Source organism: Zonotrichia albicollis, chromosome 12 (genome assembly GCF_047830755.1).
Source record: "Zonotrichia albicollis isolate bZonAlb1 chromosome 12, bZonAlb1.hap1, whole genome shotgun sequence".
NCBI lineage: Eukaryota > Metazoa > Chordata > Aves > Passeriformes > Passerellidae > Zonotrichia > Zonotrichia albicollis.
In genome coordinates this window covers 14,724,238-14,748,438 of record NC_133830.1, presented here as the reverse complement: position 1 = coordinate 14,748,438, position 24,201 = coordinate 14,724,238, and the positions used below count along the sequence as shown (strand labels likewise).

The 24,201-nt window shown below is 47.4% G+C and overlaps 1 long non-coding RNA gene across 4 annotated transcripts in view; it reads right to left on the bottom strand.

Annotated features, from left to right (window-relative positions):
- LOC113459080 (uncharacterized) overlaps positions 1–24,201 on the bottom strand; it is a 187,872-nt gene that overhangs the window by 45,840 nt on the left and 117,831 nt on the right. The window contains exon 3 of one of the 4 annotated variants that reach the window (XR_012582247.1): positions 6,603–24,201. This exon is cut by the window's right edge and continues 16,360 nt beyond it. The exons of the other annotated variants lie outside the window; for them this stretch is intronic. This is a non-coding gene — a long non-coding RNA (uncharacterized LOC113459080). Of the gene's footprint in view, positions 1–6,602 lie in introns of those variants that run through there. 4 annotated transcript variants of the gene reach the window in all.

Genomic DNA, 24,201 nt, shown 5'->3' with positions numbered 1-24,201 from the left:
GTCTTTCTAGAAAGACCAATCCATCTTAAGATCTCAAAGCACTTTTCAAACTCGAGGAGATGTTAACTGCACTAGGGCAAGAGGCATAAGTAAAATACTGTCAATACCAAACCCTTCACGGATGCAATGACACCAGTGACTTACACCTGCCCTTCAGGTGCTCTGGACATTGAGAACATTCTGCTTCTCTTCTCAGTGCAAAAACCTCTGTGCACAGAGCTTGAATTTCTAACCCTCCGTATTCCCAAGCAGAGAGTGCACCACGGTGTGGAGCTGTGAGAAGTGAGCATGGAGAAGGATTTGAGCACAAGCTTTAGGGGGTAGGGGGCTAAATGATTTTTGCACAAAATGTCCACAGAAAAAACCCAAACCACTAAAGAACAGGTATCTAAAATGACTTCACAGGCACCAAGGAAATAATAGAGAGAGTCTAAAATGCAAAAGGAAACCTAACAGACAACTGGACAGGCAGAGATGCAACTTGGGTGTTCTAGATCCCACTAATTACTTACTTGATTAATTTGTATTGCTCCCTTTCTTTGAGAGTGGTTTACTGTGGTTCAACACCAGCCTTTTCTTGATCAACTTTAAATAAGTCAAGATGAACCTGATTTCAAATTTACAGGATGTCTGTACACCATTCCTATAACCAGTGTAGCCTCACCTTTTCTACTGGTGGAGCTATGTGCATCGGCAGCCCTGTAAAAACTGAGTTTAGCAGCATGAAGCACTTTCAAAGGAGACCTTCACACCTTCCTGTTTCCAGGAGTGCCCAAAACTGTATCAGATTTGGCTTTAAAAGCGTCAGTGCTGCTGGTTGGGTTCCTGCACACCAGGGCACATGAGTATTACTAATTGACTTAGGTAAGCTCCCTGCACAAGCCTCAAAGTGCCCGATGCAATCACACTCCCTTTTCATTCACAGCCTGTTTCCCAACGTTTTTGTTTTTCTCTGTCCTTAAATGGGGTTCCAGGGACAGGCATTCTCCCATCACACACCTCAGGGATCAGAAGCAGCTGCTTTTCCCTGCATTTTTTGCAGCTCAGATATAGCTCCAGCACACTCTTGTTCATCCAGACTTTTGTCTCCCTACCATGCTCCTCTGTAAGCTAAAGCTGGTTCCCAAGGGATGGGTGACCCTTACATAGCCACAACCATAACATCCTTTTATGCACATTCAGTCCAATCCCACACTTCTAGGCAGGACATCTGCTCTTTCCTGGCTCTGTTTTGTTTTCATGTTGCACAGGCAGTTCCCTGGGCTGCTCCAGCCTTGGGTACAGCTCTTTGCAAACATCTCCAGCACAAGCAGGGGCTGAAGCTGGAGCTGAATCTGCTTGGCCTGAGACCAGATCACAGGAAACAGCAGCCTGCCCTGCAGAGATCATTTCCACCTTTGTTAGCTTTTGGCTCCAGCATCTATTTTGATAGATGCTGAGGTCTGAAGCTGTCAGTAAGGAAATGGAAAAGGGGAATGACCATGCTTTAACTCTTGCTTGGCAGCAGCATTTGCCCATGGTGTGGTTTCCATGCACTGATGTTGATACATTCAACTGAGACAAAAGAAGAAAAAAGGAAAAAAAAGAAAAAAACAACAACAGCAAAAACCCAAAAATAACAACAACAAAAAACAAGCAACCCCCACAAAACAAACAAACAAACAGGAACCACCTGCTTAGAAAGAGCCATCACTGAGCCCTGTTCCAGGGCTCATGAACATGGAGGGAGGAAACTCACCAGGGCTTGCTGCTCACTGTGCAACTCATTTTTGTGGATTGGGATAGTCCTGTACCAGCACCCCATCCCAGGAACCTTGGCTAATGCATAAGTGCTGAATTTTCAGCCTGGAAACACCTCAGTGGGGACAGCATGGGTTCCTCTTGCTCCTCTGCTACCCCCACCAAAACAGCAGCAAACACAGAGCAGGGAGAGAATGGCCAGAGACCCACACGCTGCACACCATCAGCTCTGCCAGCCCCCTTCACACCACCCTGGCCCTGCACAAACACCCTCAGAGCTCTGTGTCCACTGCCAGGCACAGACACACACACCCTGAATTCCCTCACATCTGCCAGACAAATGCAAGGAACTTCTACAGTCCACAGAACATGATCCTGAGGTACAAAGCTACGACAAGAGGACCCCAAGGGTTAAAGCTGGGCTTTACTTTTCTGCTGGCATTCCATCAAAAAGCATTCCACTCCCAGCATTTCAAATTACTACAGATAAAGCAGCAACAAAGATGCAAAACTGGTTTAGAAAGTACCTGATAACTTCTTTTTAAACTTCTACTTCAGAGTGAAAGAACCTTCTTGCTTTGAAATAAATGGCTCTGGACAGGCAGAGGTGGGGGACATACAATGTGTCCTTCTCATAAATTCATGTTAGAACTGAAAAAAGGAAACAAACTTCTGAGGATTTGCAGCCTCAGTAGCTGGGCATATTCCTCCCTCAAGGATCTTTATCTGCTCCGTCTTCATCACAGCTATATTGCACAAAAAAGCTAAAGAGAAAACAAACTTCCTGGTTCAGATAATCATACTGGTGGATTGACATAGTTACAATTTATTTTGCTATAAAATTAATCCAGAAAACCCTGAAACAAGAGAATGAAACCTAGGACCACAAAGTTAAAGAGGAAAATCAGGAAAACATGACTGGTAAGGTACATAGAGCAAATTTTATCTAAATTAACTGGAGATGGACAGCAAAGGTAAATTAGCTACCACACAGTAAATTTTTGTGTTGGAGCCTTCTCCGGAATAAATACATGGGCTGGAGGGTATGATGCATAGGATGGATGTGAGGACTTTCAGCATCAGGACTGAGCAACTGCCCCTAGTTCCTCTGCAGCTTGTGGTAACTCAGAACCCTTGGTGCTTCAGCTGAAAGGGGCCACAATGTAGAGCAAAACCACAGAAAATGCATAGAAAGCCTCAGAGAGATTGTTCATCTTTGTACCTTACTGGCTGCTGAGCACAAACACTGAAAAAAATAATGGGAAATGATGTCTTGGCAATAACAAAGGCAGGAAACCACCTGTTTAGCATCCAGCTTCTGCCCGAGCTAACATGGATGAGTGAGCTACTGCCTCCTGAAGCCGGTGACCTCACAAAATTGGCCCTGGCAGAAAAGTTGTGGCAGATCTTGACCCCTGTCCTCTGGCCAGCACTTGGCCCACACTGTCAAGCACAAGGAGGAGCCTCTTGCTGCTGGTGGCCTTTGTGGAGACCCAGCAGTGGGGATGGCCACTGGCCACTGGAAATGGAGAATAGCATCTGTCACTCCCAGGAAATGGAGGAAAGCATTTCCTACCCCTAGAAAACGGAGAAGACCATTTCTCATCCCCAGGAAATGGAGAAGAGCATTTATCACCCCCAGGAACCTCTGCATCACTGTCACCTCCTCAGCATTGCCCTTTCCATCTACCTCCTAAACTGGAGCTACACATGCATGAGATGAGAGGTTGGCTGAGCCAAGGCTGGTTGCTCCTGGGGTGTCAGAGACCACCAGGGTGTGGGCAAAAAGCCTGTTGTGGGCTTTGTGGTGAGCAGAACCCCAGAGAGGAGTCATCTGCTCAAAATAGCTCGTGTCACATCACCTGTCAGCTGGCGTGGGGCACGGCAGCTCCGCTCCAATAACAGCAATGAAACAATGCAAACAAGAACAGGGCTTAGTCACTTGTTCGAGTCTCATTCCCTTTTGTTTTTACAGATGTGCAGTTCACGGAAATGAGATGATTAGCTCATCAAAGCATCTGTCATCCGAGAGACAAACCAGCTTTTCACAAATGCATCCAAGTGACAAGACCTGTCGGATACGGGCTGCGGGGAATCTCTCTGAGTCTTATTTTTGGATCTATTATAATCAGCCTCACCAGCTTATTAGTTATCCAACACATCAATGGGGAAGGAAAAGATAAATACATAAAAACTTGTCATGGTAATCTGAAAATGGTGGGAGTTTTTTCCCTGAAGGAAAAAAATCCTTATACTTTTACAGCTCTTTCTTTTAACACAAGCTGTATAGCTTGGCCTTTACTACTGGAAGATTTAAATGAATTGCCAAATTATTTAAATGGAATAAGTTTTATTCTTATCTTCTTAAAATTGGGACACCTTAAAATGAATGCATCTGGTGGTCACAGGCTTTGGCAAAGCAGAACTACTGGTGTGTTTAACTCTGGACAAGTTGCTTTGCTGCTTTTCCAGATCAGGACAGAAAGAGTGGTCAAATACTTAAAAGCTCTTGACTGGGGCTCAGGAGATTTAAACTGAGCATCAATCTCCCCCTTGGGCTTCCTGTGTTTGATGGCACCTCAGGACATCCCTGCTGTCTGTGCACAATGCTTGTGAGCACAGGGGGGGTTTAGACTCACACTGATGATAGGGCTATACTGAATCCTAGAATGTTTTGGGTTGGAAGGGACCTTAAAGATTATCTAGCTCAGCACAGAGACATTTAGTGGCCTTCAGGATGCAGCAATGAAGCACAAAGGGATTTTAATTTTTTTTTTTTTTTTTAATTATGAAAGACAAAATTGTTGGGGCTGAATGGAGATAACTCATTTGTTCTTAGACCTTTGCTGTTAATCATACCACACCTACCATGGCAGCAGTGGCAAGCTGTTTGCTTGGCTTGGTGCCACCCAAGCCAGGCTGTGCCATCCCTGCCCTGTGCCTGCCCAGCGAGGAGTGAGCTCAGAGTCCCAGCACTGGGAGTGTGCACAGCTCCAGGCACAGCCCAAAGCTCACGTGGGCTCTGCAGGCAGGGGGGAAGAGAGCCCAGCCAAAGAGAGATGTAAGAAGTGGAAACAAACGGAAATGACACAGCCTGGGCATGAAGAGACATGTACAGTCGGCGTGGAGGGAAAAAATGGGTTGTAATGTAAAATCAAGCAGTATCTGTCAGTTCTAACTGCTCCTGACAGCATGACAGCTCCTTGCAAGCACAGAGACACTGCTTGGCCTCAAACAGCCCCAAGCACAAGACAGCAGAGTGGGAGAGGACTGAGAACTTCAAAGAACTAATCCTCAGCCTTGCTGCCTAGCCTGCTAATGACACCACAATATAACACCTTTTGGAAAGTGCAGGCTGGCCTTCCCTTCACCCACTCACACATAGGTAACATGGCCACTCCAGAAACTGGAGAAGCTATGGCCATCCCACAGTTTCATTTTGGCTCATTCTTTGACCAGGTGCAACATTAGCTGCCTCCTGGTGATGGCCACGGCCCTCTAAAGTGCCCATGGTGTGTACCCTGCCCAGATCTTGCTTACTGCCACACACCCAGCCCCTCTGCTCACCTGAATGCCCCCAGAGCAGGAGCTGAGGCTCAGCACGGCTCTCCCAACACTGGGCACACTCTTCTGAAGCAGAGCATACTTGTGTTGGGCACTGCTCATCAGTGCTTAACAAAGCTTTCCAACCTCTGCTTTCTGCAGTGTGCACCTTTCTTCAGTTTTCAGCACTGTGAGAAGGGATATTGGGAAGAGACTTTGTTCTAGGCAGCTGTATAGCCTGCCAGGCCCAAATGGCTTTCCTCCTTCCATCTCTATTCTCATTCTTTTCTCCTGTTTTCTATTCACTCCTTTCCCTCCCTAAGCCTGAATGTCCTGTGTGCCCCCAGGCAGACCAGGAACAGCAGCATGGTGGCAAGGAGACGGCCTCCCTTGTTTGGTGGCTCTTCCCAGCCCTGGAAGAGCTCCTGGCACCTCCTGAGTCACAGGGATTTTCTGTCAGGACCTGCCAGGGGGATGACTCAGCCCAAGCCCAGGGTTATGGGACAGATGTAAGAGCTGCATGGAAGCCTTGGCAGGTCCCTCCTGATGCCTTCCCCAGGCAGGATGTGGGGCAGGGCACTGCAGGGAGAGGAGCAAGGCTGCATGGTCACTTTGAGTAGAAGAAACCACTTGTTTGGGTCCCCTCATCCCCTTCCAGCCACAACCAGTGCCAGCCCTGGGCCCAAAGGGACAACTGAGCCTTCCCTGCAAATTAGAGATGCTGAGAGCTTGTGCCCAGCAGCCCAGCCTGCCCATTCAAAGCCAAAGGAAGGAAGAGGAAGATATTCATCAGCTCCTAACCAGTTCAGCCCCACCATAGGCTGAGCTGTTTGTAAGAATTGATTACTTGCCTCTTTCCCTTGAAGTCCTAGCTTGGCTGCTCTGTCCTGCCTCAACATCTCCTCCCAAGTATATCCTCAGCTTGTTCCAGACAAGATGTCAACAAATGCCATCTCCAGGCGGGGACAATGCCCCGAGTTAAGAGCTCAACAGATACACCAGACAACTGTGGTGGTGAGCAGAGGAAGGAGGAGAGGCCTATAGGTGGGGGTGATGTCCTGAAGATTGTGTGCTAATCACAATCAATTAATTGGCAGTCAGAAAAAATCCCATTGTCCTCTCTTTAAACACCCAAAAATGATACTAGGAGTTACTTATTAAAGTAACTGAGAGGACTGAAAAAATCTACAGTGTTCCACAAATTGCTGGACTCCAAGGAGAAGCAAGTCAGTAAGAGACTTTACATTTTCAGCATTTTCTTTCTAACTTTCCTTTTTGTTCTACCATTAAAAAAAAAAAAGAAATACTATGGCAATTGTTGAACATCATGATCCTTCTGTAGAAAACACCACTCTGGGCCTGCAGTGACACAAAACCTGAGAATCAGATTATATAATTTTTCATAAAGTTGGGGGAGCTGGTCTCCAAGGGCAAATACCAAGTCACTTAGCAGCTCTCCTGCCATAATAGCTTTCAGCTTTCCAATAGAATTTTTCCTGGGTTTCCTCCAAAAACTAATAAGACTAAAGCTTCCTGGAACGAGCTCACTCTGTAGAATTTCCCCCACTCACCACTGGACAGCAGATGTGTGTCTGCAGGGCTGAATGCATGGGAGGATTGACTCCTTAGCTTAGGTGGTCTGGCCAGAAGTTCCTCCTGGTTCTCCCCTCCCTGGGCCTGCCTGCAGTTGGGTTTTTCCCCAGGCAGGAGTGGTGCCCCCAGTCCTGCCTGACCATTCCAGTGACCATCAGTGCACCCTGGCCACCCCTCCATGTCACACAGCTCACAGCCACCCCTCAGAAGGGCAGCCAGCAGTGCCAGAGGCAACAGCTTGGATTCCAGAATCCTCAGTAAATATGGCACTGCCTGCTACCAGAGTTGGTAGGACCTGGGCACCTCATTCCCCTAACTCTGGGCAGGAATTGCAACCCAGGCACTCCCATCTCTACACAGCCAATCCTGTAGGCAGCTGCTCAACTCATCACTGTGATCTAGGGATTAGAAACCAACCATCCACACACAGAATTTGTGCCTGTTGCCTAGAAGACAAGCAGTACATCAGGGGGTCAAATCCCGAAAGGAAATGCCTTTAGCTTTTCATGTTTCAGTCTCAGTGGCTGCTCAAAGACTTATTGTATCATTAATATCTGCATGGAGCTTATTCTGAGTGGTTTACTGGAAAATTATGACTTGTCAGCAATTAGCATAAAATGAGTAGGAGCTGAAGGCAGAACAGCCCATTATAAAGGACTTTTTAGACAGAACTCTGACGCTGGTGCTCAAAAGAATATTTAAAGAATGATTCCTAAACAGCTACAGGTCAAGCAGATATTTTATATAACAGATGCAGGAAAGTCTGATTTACAATTGGAGTCCAAAAAGTTCCTTGCTTTTGAAAACACAGCTTTTCTCCTCATCTTATAATTTCTATTTGGAAAAACAAATCCCCCGGCAATGCACACCTGTATTTTCATTTGACTTCTCCAGGAGGTTCTAGGAAGAGGCCATTGAGCACAGCTCAGTGTCTGAATACTTCAGGCCCCTCCTGTGTACCTCCTCCTTTAGAAGCCCACTGAAACAAGAGGGATAATTTTACTTTACTCTTCAGGCGTCCACATAAGCCTTCAGAAAAGGTGTGAAGGTAAATATAATCCTTCAGTCACATTCTCCCTGCTCTGCTTTGGACAGCTGGTGGGTTTGTTTTTTTGTCACGTTGGAAAAATCAAGAGAAGATGTCAGCACTCTCTGGCAGCTCCCTTTGGGCCATCAGGTGATTCTCCTCCATGGCTGGCAGTGGAGCTGGGATCCCATCCTCTCCCATGGCAGGGCTTTACAGGCCCTGTGATGAGGGAAGGAGGTGGTTCAGCAGCATGAGAACTTGCCCTCTTCCATGTGAAAACTCAGGATAATTAATCTTGCCACCATCATATGGGTAAGGATATGAAAACAGACACAACAGCCCAGGGACAGCCAAGAGACCACAGGTGTCCTTCACCCCATTTGCCATTGCTGAAATCTACTGGCTAAACCTGCTCCCGTTCCACTTCAAAATCCTGCCAAATCCCCAGTGCCAAGAAATCACTGCCTACTTCTTCTGGGATTATGATGCATTCCTTCCTCAGACTTACAAGCCCATTTCCTTCTCAGTGGCAGAGGATTAAATTTCTTTCAGAATCAGCGGAAACACTCTGTGCTCTTACATAGAATGTATTAGTATTAGAGCAAATTCATCTCTGATCTCATTCATCATTTGCTTCAGTCCTCTTGGCAGACAATACATCAGTCTTTTAAACTGCACAGGCTTCTTACTGTCTCAGAGAAAAAGCTTTGGCATCTGGTTCAGTCACTGAACCCCAGCATGACCTGAGTCCTGGATGGACAGCAGCACAGGTCCTGCAAAGTGACTCAGTTCCATATGGCTTCCTGTTAGTGACCTTCATCAGAAACCTGAGGCTTCCACACTGAAGGTTCATCTGCACCAACCTGCTTACACCAGGGCTCCACATGCTCTTCTGAATGACTTTCCTTCCCACATTTCTCATTGTCTCTGAAGTGGTGCAGAAGTGGATTAAATAAGCTATCATCTCAGTTAGTGATAATGAGAAAATTGAAACAAGCTGTTCTATAAATGTGATCATTATCTAGTAAATTAAATGAGATATTCAAAGTGTCCACCCAGCAGTGGCCAAGGAACTTCTCTTACTCTGCATTTCTTTTATCTGGAGAAAGAGGAAATTATCACAACCTCCTGCAAACCAGAGACTTCAATGGACACCCTGTCATTAAAATCATCTGGCTTTCCACACTTGCTGCACTGGACACTGCACAGTAACTGCTGCCTGCTCAAAGACCAGGACATCCAACTGGGGATGTTGCTGCTGCTAATGACAACAGGGACCCCATTCCTGTGTTTTATCTCCTGGAGAGTGGGGCTGGGGACACCACAGGACACCAGGGCGCTGTCATGCACACACTGCCTAGAAATCCACTGCAGATAGTCAGGGTTGCAGGGATAGCTGGGGTTTGGGGATCTGCTGAAGATGATGGGGAAGAGAAATACAACAAATTCAAAGGGCAAATTAGAAAAAGTGTTTTGATGGATGGAGGAAAGAAGCATCAGTGCTTTATACCTAGTTGTTTACTGGGATGTCACTGAAGATGGTGGGCAGGAGGCAGGAATCAGCCTATCTACTGCTGTCTTCTGCCTAAATGCCTGAAAGTCTGAATCTCAGGAAACGCAATTTTAAGAAAAAATAAAAGTACAGAAATTGGAAGTATGCATTCAATCTCTTGTTTTCCTATGCAAAACCTTGATGAAAAGCAGAATAGTTTCCTGTTTTCACCCCATTTTGCTCTGTAGCTCTGTTGATCCCATCCATGCCAGGCCAGCCTGCTCTCTCACCCCTGCTGCAGGCACACCCTGCAGTGGGGTTGCTCAAATGTAAGAGATGTGTGAGGGATCTGGCCCCAGAGTGGAGGAATGACCTGACAGCAGGAGATGGGATCCATGAACCACAGAATCATAAAGGCTGGCAAAGACCTCCAACATCTTCAAGCCCAGCCCTGGACCCAACATTGCCAAACCCTCTAAACCAAAGGGCCATCACAAAGGGCCATGTCTGCTCCTTTTCTGAACACCTCCAGGGATGGTCACTCCACCACTGCCATGGGTGGCCCATTCCAATGATTAGCCACCCTTTCAGTGAAAGCATTCTATCTGATGTCCAACCTGAACCTCCCCTGGCACAACCTGAGGCCATTTTCCCTGGTCTTGTGGAAGCAGAAGTGTCCAGAGAGCTCATACCCAGCAGTGCTGCAGCCTGCAATCACTGACAGGTGCTGCCCCTGAGGTGCAGCAGCTCTGGGTATTTTGGAGCTTCCACAAAAGCCTCAACAAACCACAAACAAGTAACCAGACCATAAAATGCAGAGCAGGCCCATGGTATCCCCAAGGAGTCAGAACTGCCTGCAAGGAAGCAGCTGCTGCTGGAGAAGGCAGTGCTGGGCACTTTCCATGAGAGCACTTTGCTCCAGCAAACCCCCTGCTCTCCCTTTCAGGCAGATTATCCTGGGGTTGGAATAATGACACAGATAGGGAGTATAATGCTAATCCAGAGTCTGAATCCATCTGAGCCAAAGGAAACCTCTGTGGCAGCATCAGGGAGCAGAAGCTGCAAGCTCCAACTGGCCATGGGAGGGCAAACTGCTCCAAGCATTGCTGCACACTCCAACACCAGCACTGCTAACTTTGCTTGCAGTCAGCCTCCCTTCCTGAAAGGCAATCCAGGCCTGCCTTCCAAGGAGTTTTAATTTAATTGCTTGGAAATTTTGGAAGGGCTCTTATTTCAACCAGACAGAAGCTTTGGAAAAGGCAATGAGCAAAGCAGGACACTCTGGGAATGTCCTGCTGCTCCCAGGCCAGCACAGGAATTCCTCTTTTCCCCAATGGCACTAACATCAAGGCAGGCCCTCAGCATAACCCAGTCAAAGCAGGCTGCTAGGAAACTGCTGGAGACAGTTAAAAATAGAGATTGTTCTGATCCAGAGTTAACTCTTAATGGAGAAGGCAGTGACTCCTCGCTGGGGCACATCACTGCCACTGCTTTTATTCAGCAGTCTCTCCCCTGTGCTGCCTCTGATTGTCCCAGCTCTCTCTTGTATTTTCCTTTATAGACTGTTTTTCTCCTAACACAGCAGAAATCAACTCAGAAGAGCTGTTTTTGTGGCTGGCCTGTTTTCAGTGCATTTTCTGCCCTGCAGCCCTGATGGCAATAAGCATCAATCAACAAGGAGTAGGTACTGCAGCCCATCACCATGGAGAGGAGCAGGGTGTCAGCACAGGACCTGGAGATCACTCTGCCCAGCTGCATCCTCACGTCCCTGCACACACATCTCCACTCCTTATTTCACAGCCTTTTAGCATGGAAAAGCAACAAGGTGGTGTCCTTGCAAATATCTTTACCTCCTTTTATTTATTGTTGAATTTTAAGATGAAGATCAGTTGAGTTCTGTATGCATGGGCCAATCCCCAAATGCTTTATTTCCTTTTAGCGCTCTGTATGGCCTACAACACACAGCACTATCCTAGCTGGAAAGTGATGAGGATCATTAACATCAAGAAAAGCCAAACTTAATAGCAGAGTGCCAGGTCAGCCAGCGAGCTGTTCACTGCCCATCTGCAGACAGTGCCTCTGGCAAGCACTTCTCATGGCTGCATAATGCCTAGGATGGAGCAAAGTCTCTCTCTCATCTTGAAAAATGAGGAATGTTCCCAATACACATCCATCTGCTAGGGAGGAGACAGGTCATGATCAATGAACAGTGAAATAGTTGGAGTTTAGTTAAAAAATTAGGAAGCAAGTGGACTTGTATCTACTCTCTCAAGCCAGCTGTCACTGTGGCACCTGAAAACCCCTGGAGGAAACAAAGGGACTTGCTCTATTTCTCTGTTCCTGAAAGTATCACAAAGCAACTGGTGGACACAGCTCATTCAAACACCATTGTGCTCAAATAGATCAGCATGGAAATGCAGAGGGTTGAGGGCAAAAGATTGCAGCCAGGTTTGGACAAGAAGCTTTCCAAAAGCAGGGATAAGCAAAGCCAACCTGTGTCTGCCTGACCTGCTGCCTGAACAAAACCTAAGCCATGAAAACATTGAGAACTGCCAAAAGGAGCTCCTTATCTACCACCCCCTTATCTACAGCCCACCCTGTCCAGGCACTAGGAAAGACCAAATAGTCTGGGCTGCAATTTCTCAGTGACCATGTGGATGTGGAGGTGCAGACCTGGTGCCATTTCTCATAGACCTGGCAGCCTTCCCAGTGCCATAAAGAGTTTTGCTTGAGTAAGCACTCAGGAGGGTCCAGCAAGCTCCAGTAAGCACCAGCTCTGCTTGGTGAGTGCAGACCTTGCCAGGGCTGGGAAGAGAGGCACTCGTGCAGAGAGGCAGCCTGGTGAGAAGTGAAACACACTGGCACTCAGGGCAGGAGGGCCAGGAGAAACCAACACTGACCACAGTGGCAGCTGCCTTGTGCTTGAGCTGCTCAGCTCAAATCCATCCTTAAATCCTGACAGCAAGGAGCTCAGGGCCCTGCTAATCCTGTGCTCTCACATCTGCACAGCTCCATCAGGCAGGAGGCAGCTGCTGGCACTGCTGTGTGTTCAGTGCTGACACCTTCAAGTGGCTTTTGGCCCTGTTTTGTTCTGCCCAATGCTTGGCTGTGCCTGAGGGCTAAAGCCACCCAGCAGCAACACTCCTGTTTGGTGATGGAGCCTTGGAGAGGCCAGATAAAGCATCATCCCCAGCACAGGTGATGAGGGAAAGCTTTGCTTTCTGAGCTCCCAGCTTACACACCGAACACCAAATGCTGTGAGCAGGGCCTGGGCATTGCACAGAACAAGATCTCTGCTGTGCTCTGGTTTCAGGCCCTGGCACTTGGCTGCTGCCAGAGCTGGGCAGGTCAGGAGGAGCATCATCCTTCAGGAAGAACATCATCCCCACAGTGACCAGCACAGGTGGGGGCTGCAGCAGGGCCCAGGGGAGCTGATCCCCTTCACAAGAAGCTTTGCCCAAACCAGGCAGATCTTCCCATTCTACTGCTGCTCAAGCAGGAACAGGAGGTTGGGCTGACAGCCCCTGATTCCACACCACAGATGAAGAGAATGCTTCTCCAGATCATTGCACAAATAATAATGGCATTAATGGAATTACAGGAAATCCTTGCTTTTCTAACTCCAATTCCAGGTTGAAAAGCAGTGTTACTAGCAGGCACACATGAGCTCAGCTGCTTTGATTAAAGAGCAACTCTCTAATCTCTGCCTGGACTCTGCCCTGGGTTTTAATGCCTGATTAACTCCCCCCTGCCAGGATTATTTTGCATCTTTGCATATTTTGGAGCTCTTCATTTTAGTCTATTGCTACAGACAAGGAGCTATTTGAAACAACTTTCTTTTGCACTGGCAATATAAAGCACCGTGTGTAAGTTTCTGGCTGAGAGGTGGCTGGAGCACAATTCAAGGGACTTTTAGGGCAATCTGCTTCTTCTCAGGGAGCAAACCCAGGACAGCATACTCACAACACGAAGGAGGGTGTCACTGTGTGTCTTAGCCCTCTGGAAGACACCAAATGTCACTTCCAGAAAATCAGCAAGTTACCACCAGTTTCAGAACTGGAAGACAGTGGAAGATTGACTCCCTATCCTGAGAATATTGAGGCCTTTCATAAAAAAATAATGAAATAGATTTTAGGCTTTTTATTTTTCTGCCCAACAAAAAAAGTGCTGCAGAAAATACAAAACTTATCACAGCAATTATTTAGACATCAAATTCTAAAATCCCTTCTAAGAAAAAAAATCAAAACTGGCAAGAAAGGGCTTGAGCCAAGAGGGTTTGCTGTGAGGAGTACCTAATGCTTTAGGTGTGTCCATTGCCTCCGCAGCCTTCTCCAGTTCTCCTGTCCTCTATGTATTGCCCAATACCACCCTTGAGGATGTAATTTGTTGTGCAGCAAAGGCATTTCAACACAGAATAACAGGATTTACAGATGGGCAGAGTGGGGTGGGGAAGGAGGAAGGAGAGTGGGGTTCAGTCACTGCCTCAAGACCAGAGAAGCAAAAAGAATATTTTCACAACAATGTCCTTAAAGGAGGAAAAAACTGTCCCTGTTAAATCAGGTAACTGGGTCACACCAGAGCTGATGGAATGCCAAGTCCTGAAGGATAACCATGCTTTGGGGTGGCAGGGTTGAAAACTCCCTGTAACAGCTCAATGAGTAACAGCCCAATGAAACAAAGAGCATATCAGGTGATTCATGCACAGCTCTGCAGGTGCTCACCACGCTGCAGCCACCAGAAAAGGCTCACTCATGTGTTAAGGCAGTTCTGCCCACAGGCTGTCCCAAGCCTTCAGCATTTTTCCTTCCTTCCTTTGTTTCTTCCACACATCCAATTATTGAGGATGTTCATAGAGAAATGGGATTTCTGGTCTCTGGAAGCCCATCTGCTCTCCTGTTTATTTCCTGAAGTTGTCGCAGTCATCTCATAATGAATTCCAGTGTCACAACCACACTGATGGCTCTTCCCATGGGGAACACACAGGAACACCACCCTGATGGAGAAAACAGGCCCACAGAACCCAAAGGACCCTGCAGACATGGAAGAGAGCAGAAGGTAGCCCCATGTTTCTTCAGGCTCCCACCAATGAAGAAAAATCTGGGAGACATGATTTTTTTCAGCCAACACACCCCAGCAGGCTGGAAACCTGAGGACCTGCTCTGCAAAATGCAGCAGGGACACTGCACACTCCAGACCACCAGAGCTGCCCTCCCACTGGGTCACTGGCTGGGCCAAGAAGTTGCTCTGGCTTGGGGCTGATGTAACCAGTCCTGACTGGCCAAAAGAATGTCACAGAAACAGGCTGAAGGGATAAATGCATGGGTTTTCAGAAGCTCAAGACCTTTGAGGTAGATCTACCCAAGCCCTCCTTGCTGTGAGAACATCACTGTAACTACTGCCTCCTACTCCTGAGCAATCAACTCCTGAATAAAGAACTACCCCCCAAAAAAACAAACTCCTCTCCCAGCTCATGATTGGAAGACAAGTCCTTCCTTTTAGACTTGGTTTTACTGAGCCTTTTACATTTATTGTGATCTCAATCCAGGCTTCTCCAGGTGTCTTTCTTCCCATCAGCTCTGTGGCCTGGCTCTCTACCCATGTTCTGCTGCTCTGAGGAGCCTCCAGCTGGTTTCTCAGGCAGTTGGCTCCTTGTCAGGCTGTCCCTGCCTCCCTTGCCCATTAGGCTCAGTGCCCCATGGCCAACTCAGATGTTTGTCCCAAAGAGCAGGCTCTGGGAGGGCAGATCTTTCTGCCTTTCAGGGCCAGACCTAGAGCAGGAGCACATCCCACCAGGACAGAATCCCAGCTGGACACAGAGCAGACTACACATCCATCCAATGGTTGGAGGATCCAAATTTCCCAGGGGAATTAACTCTACCACTGGGGCTCCTGCTGTGGAGTGGCTCAAGGGGCAGACTCAAAAGAGCAGACAAAGCAATACTGCCCAGGTCTGTGCACAAACCTTCAAATGAGCCAATTCACATCTGGCTTCCACCCTTTCTGCACTCCCCTCTCCTGCCTGCTGCATGCCTTGAATGTCTGTGCAGATTTTGCAAGGTTACCAGCAAGTAAACCAGGGTTTTGCTCTCAAGCTCAACACTTGGCTACACCAGCTCCAGGGAGGAGCAGGGGTTTATCCTCAGCTCAAGTGGATCTGCCCACTCTGTCCCATGTGCCCTTGCAGCAGGAACACCTGTGTGGCAGATGAGCTCTCTCTTTTTGAATGCTCCCAGAGGGATTGTCGCCAGTACAGGGGCACAGGCAGACTGGGGGCATTCAAACACCATCCAAAGCACACAGGCTATGCCATCTTGTCCTGAGGATTCACACAGTACAGATGACATCTTACATCTCAGTTTTGCTTTCTACAAGCACGGTGAGCCAGTAGGACTCACTGAAATAACCCAGGAAGAGCTACAGTTCAGGTTTCCTTACATTGCATTGCTCAACTGAGCTGCCTTTGGAGGGGCCCACATGATGGAAGAAGCACAGTAGGCTGTCCTAAGTGAAGTGCAGCTTTGGGGGTGATTTGCTGTCCAAAATACCAGCTGAAGACATGGTGCTACACAGGAGAAAGAACAAAATCAGGGCTCCTCGTGATCCTGACTGGCAGGATGAGCATGTGCAGCGTGGGAGGGCAAACAGACAGTGGGGGAGCCAAGTGGAGAAAATAAGGCAAATGTATGAGAGGCAGATGAGTATCATCAGTTTAACCAGCAAAACACCATCAGCTCTGATGGGCTTTGGGTCAGTTAAGAGGTAGTAAAACAAAACAACAAATGAGTTTGTTTTCTTTCTTTGCTCTCTTTCTAGGCAGCATTGGCAAATTCAACCCAGCTCATGCTGGAATACACGTGGCTTCCTTTTCACTTGTGAGTTTCCTTAGTTTGAGATTAGACATCTCATTTCTCCACTTTTCCAGAACAAAGACAGCACTGTTTTGTTACTGTACAGCTACTTAGTCACTGCAGAACCAGCCAGAAAACCTGGTATGTCAGAAAAAGCATGAATAAAGGATTTGATTAGGGCAAAGGGAAGAGGGAAAGGGGGATGGATTTGTCTTGTTGCTGCACTCAGTTATTAGAAGCAGTGAGGACACTGGTATTGCATTTGAAAAGTTTACAGTAAAGCCTTTAATAAACAAATTTTTGGCTGATACACTTTATAGAAATTTAGGGACTTTGGTGATAGGAAGGAGTTCTACAGTTGCTAAGTGCAGCTCCTAAGAGAGACTGTTTCCTAATTTCTAATAAAAGACCATTCACAAATCTAATATCCACCACAAAAATGGTCCTGTTCAGCTGCTGAGAACTCACTGCCTGTGAATCTCAGCAGGGCTGCAAGGCAGAAAACACAGGATTTTTGGCCTTTTATTCCTACAGGCGGCATCGCTACTCACTTCAAGTAGAGAGCTTTCCAAATAGGAGCTGACCCATTTCTGCCTGTGGCATTGAGGGCACCTCTTCCACTAATCTCGTGTGTCAGCATGGTGCACTTGGTAATATTTGTCTCTGGGACAGCAGGTTAGGGATTTACTGAGTCCCACACATCATGTCCTTTAATTCAGTGTCAGCCAAGGATAAGCCAAGGACCTAGGGCAAGGCATGATCCATTACAATTTCATGCTGGGTGGGTGCTGTATTGTTAGAAACACAGCTCCAGCTTCCAGATGAGAAGCCAAGCCTGAACTGCCACCTGGCTATATGTGTTCCAGGTTTGGGGAGAGCAGCAAATTCACATTTTCTCCCTTGTGTCACTCAACACAACAAAGGGGCTGAAACTAATGGTGATTTTAAAATTAATGAAATAAATATGTGGCTATAAAATCAGAAACAGCACAGTCGCAACAGGGAAAGCAGACAGAAAGAAATGCATTTCCCTTGATAAAGCTGAGGTTTCCATCACAGGGCCATGGAGGGCTGGGCAGAGGAGGATGGGCAGTGACATTTACACTGTGGAGTCTGCTCCGTGCTCTGCCCTGGCGCTGCCTCCCTCCCTGCTCAGGGACACCTCCACCGCACACATCTTTCTGGTTGGCTCCTGCTGCAAATGGCAGCGTGGGGGCTGACCTTTCACGGGTGGCAGCTGCTGAACACACGTGTGGCACTGCCCATCCCCTCCCCAACACCAGTGCCCAGCGCGCTTGGGGTGAGAGCAGCCCTTGGCTGCAGCTTTCGACCTGGGGCCCTTCACATCCTGCAGGCTCTGGGTGCAGAAGGGAAAGTGGGAGTGGATCTGCCAACACTCTAAGAAACTCCAGTGCCATTTCTATGCCAGCAACATCCTCCAGCTTCTGTGAAAGTGGTCTAGAAGGATATCTGCTGTTAATAAACCCGCATCTTTTCACAGTAAAACACAGAGAGCCTCTGGGGCTCATGTTAGGACTACAAAGCTTGTTTGTATACTGGAAAGCCACAAAGAATTATCCCATCTGACTTCCCATACATCCCAGCCTATTCATTTTCATGCAGTTGCCCTGTATTAAGCTTAATTACCCCAACATTAAGATTAATGGCTTCTGTTGATTCGCCTATCTCAAAAGGGGGACTATTAGAGTGTTTGAGACAAAGCAGCCTGTGCTGTGGGTGATTTTTTCCTCAAGGCTTGCTGTCCCTGCTGCCAAAAACACAAGCCCTGTTGAACTTTCTTTGCTTCTTTTCACCAGCCAGGGATGCACGCCCTGATTTACCTCCCAAGATTAAGGAGCCTTTCCATATCTGGTGCTTTCTCTCTGTGCAGGTACTTGTGCACAGAAGTCAAATTTCTTCTCTCTGCCTGGCTAAACAGGGGATGTTTAGCCACCCTTGATGTCTCTTTTCTGTAGCTCTCCTCTCTTTTTGTGGCTCTGTGCTGTGCCTTCCCCATTTTTTCAGACAAGCTGGTAAAAACCCAGAGGCAGGGCTGCATCTGTGCCTCTCTGAACCCCAGGATGCTGCAGCATTTAGCATCAACACCAATAGCAACAAGTTTGCCAAATGAATCCACCTCCCACCAAGGTGGGTTAAAATAAAATTGAGGCTGAAAAAAAGAAAAAAAAAAAGAACAAACCTAAATCAAATGGATTCTCCTTTGCTCTTGTTATTCAGGAACTTGGGAAGCCTTTCTATAAAGCAACATAACCATTTTGCTTTAGCTGTAGCCACTTTGGGCTTGTATTAGGCAGGAAAGATCTTAGCACAGTTCAGAAACTGCTTCCAGCATCACTCCTGAACCACAATCACTACTTTACAGCCTAGCAGATAAGTGCAGATGCTAAATACCTATGGGGTATTTTTGAATAATTTTTCTGAAATTATTTCAATCCACTTACATTTTTTAGAGATCATTAATTAGTACAACTTTTAGTGTGAAGCAAGGCAGCCCTGGGATGGACCATGAACAGTCCCATTGTCACGTACTCAGCTGCTGCAGTGGAAATCACTCCCTCCCCTCCTTGCTCCTGGAAACAGAAGAGGAACTAAGTCTCCATGGGGTTTATTTTTTGGCCTTCAGTCCAAAAACAACTAAATCTTCAGAGGGTGAAAAAGGCTTCACCTAGGAGATGTGATCTTCCTCACCAGAGACTGCCAGCACAGAGAGTTTGTCCTGGGGAGCCATCAGAGAGGAGCTACCCGAGCACAGACCAGAGAGAAAAATGCATTTTGAGCCTTGCTTTGTCCCTTCTCTTCCCTGCTGCCTTGTGCCAAGACTAAAAAGTCCATTTTAGATGGGATGAAGAGAAAAACATCACTGGTCTCTTTTCTGCCACAATCCTTCCCTTCCCCTGAGCTCACCCTGGTGCCAAGCGGTCACACCAGTCGTGGTACAGCTGGAGAGATTCACTGCACATCAGGTGTGTTTCAACTGAAGATATTTAAGAAATGCAAATGACCATAAGAAAACAGACATGCCCCAAAAGCAGCCCTGGGTTTTAGGCATTTGTGTGTGCTCCTAAGCAGACAGATCCTATGTGTCTTTCCACTTTTACCAAACATCCTAATGTTTCTTTGCTCACATTTCATCCCTTTCCTGTTGAGCAGGACTTTATCCCCTGAAAGACTCAGACAAGGCAACTTCTTCTTACTCTAGTTTTCAGTTGCTGCTATCTGCTTCCCTCCTCAGACCAAGCTGAGCACCAAGTCAGTCAAGGCCACTGCAATGGCAAAAGAAATACATTTCAATGCGGTGAGCTTGCAAATACCTTGAAAGCATGTAGAAAGGAAGACAGGGAGCCTTCCTCCAGGCTTTCCTACAGCTGTAGTACTTCAGCCTGCCCAGCAAAACCTCCTCAAGTTCACTCCAGCCATGAGTTAATTGGGACCAGGTTTAATATAATCCCTGATAGCAGGACTGTGAAAGCAAACTAGCCTCAAGCCTCAATAAATTCCTTGTTTAACTATTAATTTGTTTAACTCTACCTGAAGGATGAGATTGTCTGGTGCAGGCAATCTCCTTCCCCTATCACTTAATACTATTGCATTTTAATGTCAAAATAATATGACAGTGGTGCTATGCACCCTTCAATACATGGTTTACAACACACATACAAGCCAGGGCTTACTGGGTATCACCACCACTCTTCTGGGCAATTTATACCAAAAAGTTGCTGGAAAAAATTTCAGCAAGAGGAAGCAGCTTCCCTTTTGTTTCTATCCAACCAAAATGGTGCTGTGCATATAAAAATCAGGGAGGAAAAAGCAGCACCCCTGGATGTTTGTACAAGTGCAGACTGCCCAGAGCTGTGGCCCAAAAGGTTCACTGGGGGCAGAGGCTGTGATCTGGTTCTTGCTCTGCTGCAATGCCCCAGCTCTTTTCCACTCAGTCTGTCAAGAGCATCCGTAAGGCTCCAGAAATTAACATTTGTGAAACCTTCTGAGATTTTGAGATAGGAGTGGCTATAAAATCCCCCAGAACTATTGATGTGTTTTATTATTTATTAACTCTGCTGTCATCCTCTTAGTCCAGAGCTCTTGAAATATTTTGAGCAACAAAGAGAGCCACCATGCTTGGGCAGGGGCTTGAGTTCTGCAGCAAAGTGACTCCATGGGCTCCAGAAGGCCATTTTCATGAGCATTTTGAGCAGGACAAAGACAGCAGGGGAAGGCAAAGCAGAGAGAAAAAAACCTCCTGAGATGCCAGGCCGCATGTAGCAATGTGGGGGCTTTTGGAAGTGTCTGGTGGATGAGGCAGGGTGTCACTCAGAGGGGATGGCTCTGCTTATGGCTGTGTCACAAGGTGCAGCCTTGTGCAGCCCCACATCCAGCTCAGATCAGCAGGGAGAGGCTTGTCCCAGCTGGGAGAGGTCGGTGGGTCAGGAGGGCAGAGCAGCACCCACGACCCCTCTGGCCACAGGCTGGACCTTCCCCAGCAGGGCACCCTGCATCCAAGCGGGGCTGCTTTTCTCTGCATTGTGTCCCTAATCGAAGCACAAAAGCCGTTAGTTTAAGTGGGTTTAAATGGTTAAAGGCACTTGTTCCTCTGAAAAGAGAATGAAATTGCTATTGACACCTCTATAAAAGAGAGGCTTTTCAGGCTCACTAGGAAAGCAGCAGACGAGGAGTCTTCCTCACTTTGTTGCCTGCAATTAGATCTGCAGCCTCCTCCTTTGCTCTTGTATTAGGAATAGGTACCGGTATCTTCAAAGGATGGGAAACTTAATGGCCTCATTGGTGGTTTGATGAATAATTCATGATTCTGCATTAATCGAAAAGTTAACTAAGGTCTGGAGAGGCACAGTCTTTAATGCAGAGAAGCATCTTTGGGCAGTCACACTGGGTGCTGGGTGAGGGACACGCAGGATGATCTGCACACACAGGGATGATGTACATTCATCAGAGAGCACAAATGGACAGACTACCCTCACTCAGTGCCACACACTGGGGGCTTTTCAAATGAAGGTACAGACCTCCAGGTACATCAGACTTCCTTCACTCACCCAGCTGCACACTCAGACAGGAGTCTGTGTATGTGACCCCCCACCCTAGGCACCCAGCAGGGCTCAGAGCAGTGCCTGGGCTCTGGCTCCACTGCTGGTGGGCACTGAGCAGCACCAGGCTGTCCTTTGGCTCAGAGAAGCTCTGCCCCCTCTTTGGCATGGCCAACAAGGCCATGGTGCCCCACAGGGAGCCACATCAGCTCCGTGCAGTGGCACATGCCATGGGAGGGCAGCCACCTCCATCCCTGCTCTAAGGATGGGGGTTGGCAATCTTAGCCAGCACCTTGGGTGTTTTGCTGGGTTCCTCTTTAAAAGCAAAGCTGTTCCCTCACTGGGCTTTCTGCAGTGCCTCCCACAAGAGCCCATCACTGCTGTGCTGGAATACAAATAAATAATATTGCACATGACTCACTGGTTGTACTTGTGAAACATGAGGAAAGAAGGTAACAGCCAAACCTGTTTAAACACATTGGCCTGAGTGACGTTTTTAAGAAAACAATGGCAGTGCTGTGCCCATTGGAGCCTTCTCAGAGCAATGCTAAACGTGCCATTGAAAATATCATCTGTTCAGATTCAGTTCAGATTTAATCATCCTCCATTCATCCTTCCCAAAAGTAAAAATGAAAAAACAAAAAGAAGAAAAAGGAAAAAAGAAATCTTTCTGGCTGAAACATTTGGTTCTTGCTCAAGAATCTGGTCTGAATTTTATAAAGGTTTCCTGGAAGCAAAGATCAAGGGGCTGGTTTGGGGCTCAGAAAAAGCCCTCTGGCAGGATGAAGAAGAGAAAACTGCCAGAGACTGAGACTGATACTTTGTCATTAACTTATTGGGAACACTGCACAGGACTGTTCCTGCTAATTAAAACCAGTGGTGACCAAAGCTCATTTGCAGAGATTGGGCTTGGGCCAAGCGTTTGTGTATGGATGAGGAAATGAGATCATAAAAGTCACGACTGGGCTCCAAGCTCAGGGTGTGTAATTGCCTCTCACACCTTTCTTCCCAGCCCTTCCAAATACCCCCTTTTCTAATAAAAGTGGTAGTGGAGCTACTCACATCTATTTTGAGCTATTGGATCACAGAAAAGGACCAAGAAAATCCCTGCACTGGGGCTGTCCCCTGTATGAGTGGATTAAAACTGCTCTGAGGTTGGCTCCCCTCCAGCTGAATGTGGCTTCTCCACTTATGACTTTTACATGAAGGATTTCTCCTCAGGTAAAAATCTCTGTGCCACTGTGAGTTTAGCCAGAAGCACACTGAGATCCATAGGATCTGCCAGAGCTAGGCTTGGTTGACAGCTCAGAGAAGAGCAGCTGAGCCACAGATCCATGAGGATGGCTGAAATCCTCGTGTCCAATACCCATCTTGGAGATGGGATCCCCAACCCCACAGGTGGACAACAGGCAGAGGCCCTGATGCTGTTTCCCCAAAATCTGACCTTGTCACACTCTTCTATCCATGAGGTAGGTAGGGCTGGTGGGCTGATGTGAGCAACACCGCAGAACTACTGCCTACTTAAATATATATATCCACAGGGGAGGAAAATACACGCTGCCTTCAGCAGATACTGTGAGCTAAGTCACAACACGCCCACTGGCACGTCCACCTCCCAAATGTTCCGTCACAAGTGTCCCCTCACAACCACACCACGGGGTTAGAGCAGTAAAATCACGTAGCATCTCTCCTACCCCACAGTAAGCAATGCCTCCACACGCTGAGGCTGCCCCAAACACTGGGGTTTTGTTACACCAGCGTGGTTTTGCTGGGAAGTTTCTGAGCCATGAGCTAACATGCCATGACTTTTCCTTCAGGAGTAATGCAGGGCCTGTTTGGCACCCTCAGCCAGACCCAAATCTCTGCTGATAAAAGGTGTCCAACAGAAAGAACAGGAATGTCAAACTAGTGATTAAGACAACTCATCTCCTCTAATGGCATGTCTTCTCATCTGTTTTCTTCTGAGAGGACAGAATCAAAGCCTGACTTAACTAATTCCCTCCAGTTGTACACCAATTAATTGCACTGGCCCTGCTCACTGCATCCATCTGACAGCCATTACTCCTAATGTGCCTGAAAAAATGGTTTGTACATGGGGAGTCCTGTGTCTTTTCCCAAGGAAACTAGCATTCTTTGGAAAGAACCATTCTTTGCCATCATAGCCTGATCTCATGACTCTTTCTCCCAGAAAACACAATGTTAAAGAAAATCAAGCAGCAAATATCCTATCTGAATGCTTGGGATTGCACAAGGTCACATTGTTTTCAAAGATAAAGCATGTCCCCAAAATGGCACAGCAACAAGCATCACACAGCAGAGCAGTGGGGAAATGGGGGAAATGAATGAATCCCACTGTGAAAGTGGTGTGTAGAGGAAAGGGGCTGGAAATGATGGGGCTGAGATCTCCCACAGAGGGAAAGGAAGGGCAAGATTGAAGGCCCTTCAATGGGCGAGGACAGGTGAAGGTTCCAACATCAACCCACCAAAGAACATCTCCTGGACCTGCTCTGTCCAACTTTGGTGTTGGCACTATCTGCCCAAAGGAAGAGGGAGAAAGGTGCTCAGGACTGGCACTTCTAGGCTGGCACCTGACTTATCTAGCTTAGCACCCAAGGACTCCAGTGTACTCAAGTCCATAGCTGAAACACAGCAGTTTCTTCCATCCTTACATTAAATGGCTCTCCCTCATCTCATCACAGCCTGAGGTGGAGGAGACCCCTGGGATGAAATGGGGCTGCAGGAAGCACTGGCTGCTTTGCAAGGAGGTGTGAAAACTGCTCAGCTTCCAACACCTCTGAAAAGCTGAGAGTGTTTTACAGAGCTTTTGCTTTAACTAGAGATTAGATGGACTTCAGTTGTTTTGCCTGAGTGGCTCTGTGCACCAGTACCTGGGAATGAGCA